Source organism: Echinops telfairi, unplaced genomic scaffold (genome assembly GCF_000313985.2).
Source record: "Echinops telfairi isolate 266 unplaced genomic scaffold, ASM31398v2 ScPeMD7_60;HRSCAF=208, whole genome shotgun sequence".
Taxonomy (NCBI): domain Eukaryota; kingdom Metazoa; phylum Chordata; class Mammalia; order Afrosoricida; family Tenrecidae; genus Echinops; species Echinops telfairi.
Window position 1 is genome coordinate 29,595,377 of NW_022103958.1, and position 6,689 is coordinate 29,602,065.

Sequence of the window (6,689 nt, forward strand, 5' to 3'; positions counted from 1 at the left end):
CAACCCTAACAAACCACATAACCATGAGTACAGTATAGTCTGTAAGTTCTGCATGGTCTTTGCTATAGATCATTGAACCCAGAAGAGAAATAAGCACTAGTGGAAGGAATGATGAATGTCAGAAGATGATTAAAACAAGGTTGGAAGGTGGAGGCACCTCAGACCACTGTATCGTCGAAATGGGCTTTTTGCTAATATGGAGCTGAATTCGTCTTCCCCAACGGGTGTGAAGTCAGAGAAGATCAGACGTGGCCCTCACACCACTTCCTCCCATAAAGCAACTGAATCCAAATACTGGTAGTCCTTTTCCTTCCTGAAGGCAAATGCAACTGTCTTTATTTCTATGAATAGACTTAATTGCATATTTTTGTTTTGTTTTTGCTAGGTGTTCCAGATTTGTTTTTTAAATCACTTTATTGGGGGATCGTACAACTCTTATCGCAATCCATCCATCCAATCATTGTGTCAAGCACATTTGCACATTTGTTGCCATCATCATTCTCAAAACGTTTGCTTTCTGCTTGAGCGCTCGGTATCAGCTCCTCATTTTCCCCCACCCTCCCTGTTCCCCCCTCCCCCATGAACCCTTGATAATTTATAAATAATAGTAGTTTGTCATATCTTACACTGTCCAACATCTCCCTTCACCCACTTTTCTGTTGCCCATCCCCCAGGGAGGAAGTTATATGTAGAAGCGATTTCTTTAAAAATATGGAACTAAGAATTTGCATGTCGTACTTGCACAAGAGCCAGGTTAATCTTCCCTGTTTCATTTCAATTTAAGTGCATGTACCGCTGAAGCAAGACACGATTACATCTTTTCTGTGTTACTCCATGGTCTTCAGGAAATTTTCTTGTCACAGGACGAGTTCCGAAGAATACTATAGTAATAATCAGGTCTACAATTCCAACAACAATAACATGTAAATGTCCTTAAATTTTCCCATATGGAAGACATATGCCTTTTCATTTACTCAGACTTTACTATTTATATTTGCAAATGGAGAAATCTTTAAATGTGAAGACATCGGTTTGATGTCACATAGTCAGTAGCTGCACAATATTTGAACACGTGGTTGTCTGATAACAAAGCCATACGCTCTGATGCCTCTTATTTTTCCATTATACATAACATCAACAATAGTAATAACTGCTTGCTCCACTCTGCAGAGCAGTTAGACTCTCGTGCATACTGTGTTTATCATTTCAACCAAACTTTGGTGACTGTGACTTGCCATCCAGAGGTTTACCATCTACTAAAAGAGATAAATAGGTATAATACAAAATGATAAGTGCTAATGTAGAGTTGGGTACAGGCTGCTATCAGAGCATTTCAGGGACAGAAACCCAACCTTTGGGCAGAGAGAATGGCTTCCTTTGGCAGTGTGTCATTGAAACGGAATCCTGAGCTAGCAAGTAGGATGGAGATCCGTTATGATAGGAAAGGAGCCCAGATGGAGATCATTTATGATGGGAAAGGAGCCCAGATGACACACTGATGAACGATTCCGCTGCTAACTGAAAGGTGGATGGTTTGAATCACCAGCCACTGCCCTGGAGAAAGACATGCCCGTCTGTTTCTGTCTTGATGGCAGCCTTAGAGTCCTGCAGGCATTGCTTCTCTGCCATCTAGTTTTGTAAGTCAGAATCGACTCATTGGAGTGGGTTTGGTTTGAGGTTTAATTCTTGTAAACCCAAGTAGAAAGCAAAGAGCCGGATATGAAAAACAGGTGAGAAACTTCAACTGAATCTCTTTTACCTGAGACATATCTCTAAAATTCTACTTCATCCTCTCAATACAACTGAACTGATTCCTTAAGTAAAGATCCCAAGATGTTGGCAATATTTACATAGCAAAATGCTTCCTCTGTGTGCTATACCGTACAGCACATCGTGTCATTTTTAGATGCTCATTATTAATACATTTAAGATGCCCATTAATCAGTTCTAGAAGAAAATAAAGTTATCAATCCATGATTAACTTGTAAAATAGTGTAATAAATTTGACTAATGATCAAGTATTTTGCAAATGAGAAGGGAAATGCTATTCCCCAAAACCTTAGTGTTAGAACTTCTTTTAATACTTCAAGCCAGTTATTACAGTATCTAGCTGTTAATCATGGGAACTGTACCTTAATTAAGCAGATCTTTTATAAATATTCCTCCTTAGTATATTATGGTGTTTAGCCAAACCAGTTTTCTGTAAGAGAAATGTTCCAAAATATAATAAAATGTTTTAATTGTGGAATTTCTAAAATTATGCAAATGCCGCTAGATCCTTTACTTCCATAAGTGATAGCATTTAAGTTTCTAGATAGGTTTTTTGTTTTGTTTTAAAGAAGATAAATTTCCTAAACCACTGTTTTAGAAATTGTACTATATTCTAATGATGGTAAGGAGTGGTAAGGAGTAAGAGATAATGCTCTTAAAAGTCACTTTTGAATGTAGAAACCTTAGAATAAAGACCTTTACCTTGCTCTAAGATCATTCTTGCCCTTACTCTTGGATTCTTGGAGGCAATATATAAGAGAACTGTCTTTGTTTAGGGTGAGGGTTGGCCATACAAGATTTTACAGTGGGGTTGGCCATATCCAATAGTCCTAGGAATAAGGTTGGCTACACCATAAAGGTCAACCATCAGGTTTAAGATGGACTCTGGATAATAGGATATCAATTAGCTTGGTGTCTACGATGCTCAATCCAATCATCAGCCATACCTTTGTAATGGAGCCCCCATAAAAGCTTCAAAGAGTGAAGGATGGGTGAACTTCCCTGGTTTCAGTCCTCCGTGCAATTGTTATATATCGGTACTCGGAGGACCATGTATCCCAAGGACAAGGAAGCTTCATGTTAAGACCCTTTAGACACTGCCTATGTGTCTCATCCTTTTTCTAATTTGGGTCTGTATTATTTCCAGATAGTAGGTAAAAATCAGCTTACAGGTAGTTTGGGGCATCTTTCTAGCATAATACACAATCTGCAGTCAGCTCATTTTAGTGAGAGCAGTCTTGGAAACTGTGTTCTCATATTTTACAATCTGGGCAATTGTATGGGCACATGTAGAAAAAACCAATTATGATAGCATCTGGTACTGTATCAAGTCTGTACAATATGGTGTAGGCCAAGAGTTGAGCATAGGGGGTGGGGAGAAACTGTGGAGAAGTTAGTTTTCAGAATTGGCTCTTGAAGGCTGAAGGAGAGTTAACCAGGAGCAAAAGTTAGAGAAAGACACAGAAGAATATAACCAAATACTATGAGACCTAAAACAGCATGCCATGTTTGTCCTTGCAGCAGTCCGTGTCACTTTCAATAGTCTTCCCCAACACTACAGCTCAAATGCATCAATTCTTCCTCGGTCTGCCTTATTCAGTGTCCAACTTCTACATTCACCTGAGCAATGGAAAATGCCATGGCTTGGATCAGGAGCACTTAGTCCTCAAAGTACTATCCTTGCTTTTCAATACTCTGAAGAGGTCTTGTGCAGCGGATTTACTCAATGCAACTAGTCTTTTAATCTCTGGACTGCAGTTTAGTTGAGTATCGATTATGAATCCAAGCAAGACAAAATCCTTGACAACTTCAATCTTTCTCCCTTTATGGTGATATTTGCCTATTGGTCCAGTTGTAAGGATTCTGGCCTTCTTTGTATTGAGTTGTAATCTATACTAAGAGCTGCGGCAAGAGGGAGAGGGAGAGAGAGATAGATTGATTTATATCAAGAAAGTGGCTCACCTGGGTGTAGAAGTGGGCATGTCCAGTCAGAGTTCCACAGGTAAGATGTTAAACTGAGGACACTCCCACCTTGCACAGTTGCGAGGGCTGATGAGCCCGAGATAAGGGGTACTACAGGCTGCTGGTAGACTGCAGAGGTGGGTGAATCTAAGAACAGCAGATCAGGCTTGTGACTGGAGGGGTAAATACATCTAAAGTCCGCAGGTCAACTAGCAAACTGACCCTCAGAATCAGCAGGTAGACCCTTAGCTCAAGTCCAAAGAATTAGAAATCCATGAGCCAGATGTAGGAACAAGATCCAGCACATAAAAAGCAAAGGTTTCCACAGCATCTATTTATACAGGAAAGTTTCCCCCAAAGACAGTTCCTTTCAGTTGCTTCAGGGCTATGGCATGAGGAAGGGGCTGCTTTCTACTCTAATCTTTTTACAACTGATTGACTGCTCTTATCGGACCTCATTATGGAGCTGGTAGCCCTGTGTTAGCAGTAGTCATGAGGATTCAAATATGCTGACTGGGGTAGTTGAATTATGTTTCTGGGAAGATTATTGAAAGGACCATGGACTGTCAAAAGAACCAACAAATAAGTCTTAGAATATGGCCAGAATGCTACCTAGAAGGAAGGATAGCGACACTTCATCTCACATACTTTGGACGTGTTATCAGGAGAGACCGGTCCTTGGAAAAGGACATTGTGTTTGGTGAAGTAGAGGGACAGTGAAAACAGGAAAGCTTTTCAGTGAAATGGATTGTCACGGCGGCTGCAACAATGGGTTCAAACACAGCAACAGTGGTGAGGATGGCTCAGGACCGTACAGTGTTTCCTTCTGTTGTACATCGGGTCCCTCAAAGTTGCGGCCAACTCTACGGTCCCCACAATACCAACAATATTGACGGCCAAACTACTGAGAATTCTGGCCCTGTCAAGTCAACACAAACCTACTTTTAAGCTCTTTAATCGTCCTGGAATGCTTCAGGTTTGTGGTTGAAAGTGGAGTCAGGGTAGTCGTGGTGTTCCTCCACTCACCCTTCTAACGATTGCGGGGAATAGGGAATAGGGAAGGCACCCACATAATTTATAATTCATAAGATATGAAGATTACAATAAAAGCAATCGTTATTTGGATCTTCACAAAATTTCCTTTGCTTCATCTGCCCATTGACTCATCCCAGTTTGAACCATGTGCAGGCTCACTCCTATTTCATTCAGCTTATCATAGCTTCTTCAGGCCTAGAAAAAATTAAAAATTAAAATATACAACCCATTTAATAATGAGTCTTGAAAATATCATCATTATTCTACATTCAGTTGATTATAGTAATCTTTCTGCACTGTGGTTTCATGTTGGAGAATATTTTAGAATTCTTTCCTTACCAGTTATAATCAAAACATTGTAAGAAACAATACTACTTAGTATGGGTATCTTAGTAATATTCTTTCTTCCAATAGTCAACATTTTGCTCTTGAATGAACAAAATGTGGGTCAAAGAGAGAACTATCTGGACTACATTTGTTGGACCCATCTTCAAAGTTTGTTACTAAATTACAACAGATCTTAAAGAGATTAAACTTCATTGAGATGTATTAAAGAACCAGTTATACTATTGATTGAGGATGTTCATCACTAAACTCCCAGAGAGAATTCTCTTATAAGAAGGAATCCTTGACATGTCACTTCAGGAGAAATGTATCTCATCTCTCATTGTCAGGAACAAATCATTCTGTTGGCTAACTCAAGAGGTTCTATGTTGTCTACAGTGAACTTTGTGACATACTTTCGTACTCTTTCTTTGGATTTTACAGATAGAAAGTTTAGGGTCAAATATATAACCTATCTCTAGAAACAATGTAGGATAATAGGGTGCATATTTTGAGATAACAATTTTTCTTAGACCTTAGTCTCATTTTCCTATTTCCCACATTTCTTTGTCTAATGTTTATGTGACATCATATATATTTGTGTGTGCTACTATTTATGGAACAGTTAAGTGTTATTATCACATGCAGCCAATGGATACTTGTGTAGAAGTAGATTTGCTCTAGATTTATGAACTGAATGTAGACTGAATAAAACTGTAGGTGTGAGATGTAGGTTTTATGTTGCATCTTCAAATTCCAAATATTTTCCATCTGTCATCTCTCCGCGGTGGTGTGTTTCACAGTTCAGTGAAGCCCCTGGAGGTCATCACAAATGACCTGTGAATTTACATGCCCATAAATAATAATTCACAAACAAGGCTCTGTCTCCGGTGCCTCGCCCTAACAGAGAGGTACCTTGCGTGGGTCACACAAACCAGCCCGAAGAACATGAGAGCTGAACATATGGCGAAGTGTTTTGAGATTTAGAAAAAACAAGTTTCTGGTACAAACAGAGTCTGGCCTCTGAGACCCCAGTGTCGGCATGAAAAAAGATCTCCTTATTTACCAGAGTGAAAAGAAGGGAGCCCTTTCAATTAGTTCACCCCTGTGCTGTGCACCATGTAACAGGAAGAGAATCACACATTAATAGAAAGGAAAACAAGTGTAAGATTCTCCAGGAAGCCACAAGCATCTGCAGAAAGCATATTAGAAGTAGTTTATGCTCTCTGATTGGAAGGGAGAAGAAATCAGAAGTGAAGGACCACAAATTAAAATTAAAATGGCAATTCTGTGAAGTGCCTGACTCTCACATCTCCAGCCCCACCCCCACACTGCTCTAACTGTACCATAGCGAACCTAATGAGTCGGGTTTGGGAAGAACGGAGGCTTAGAAATGAAACTATTTGTCATTGTAACTCTCTTATTCGTTGTTTTAGTGCATTTTGAAAGCTTAGGAATAAGACAGAATTAGTCATTGGAGGTATCATCTCCTATACTTAGGAAAAAACATGAGAAAAAGTTTTTTGCCATAAATGAGTGACTTGTAGCAGCATTATTTTTAACTAGGGAGATGGAAAGCTAGAATTAGGAGCCTTGTT

At 39.5% G+C, this 6,689-nt stretch overlaps 1 non-coding gene across 1 annotated transcript; it reads right to left on the reverse strand.

Annotated features, from left to right (window-relative positions):
• Positions 1-705: 705 nt before the first annotated feature.
• LOC115869937 lies at positions 706-809 on the reverse strand. The gene has a single exon (XR_004046452.1). It is a non-coding gene; the product is annotated as a U6 spliceosomal RNA (small nuclear RNA).
• Between the last annotated feature and the right edge of the window lie 5,880 nt (positions 810-6,689).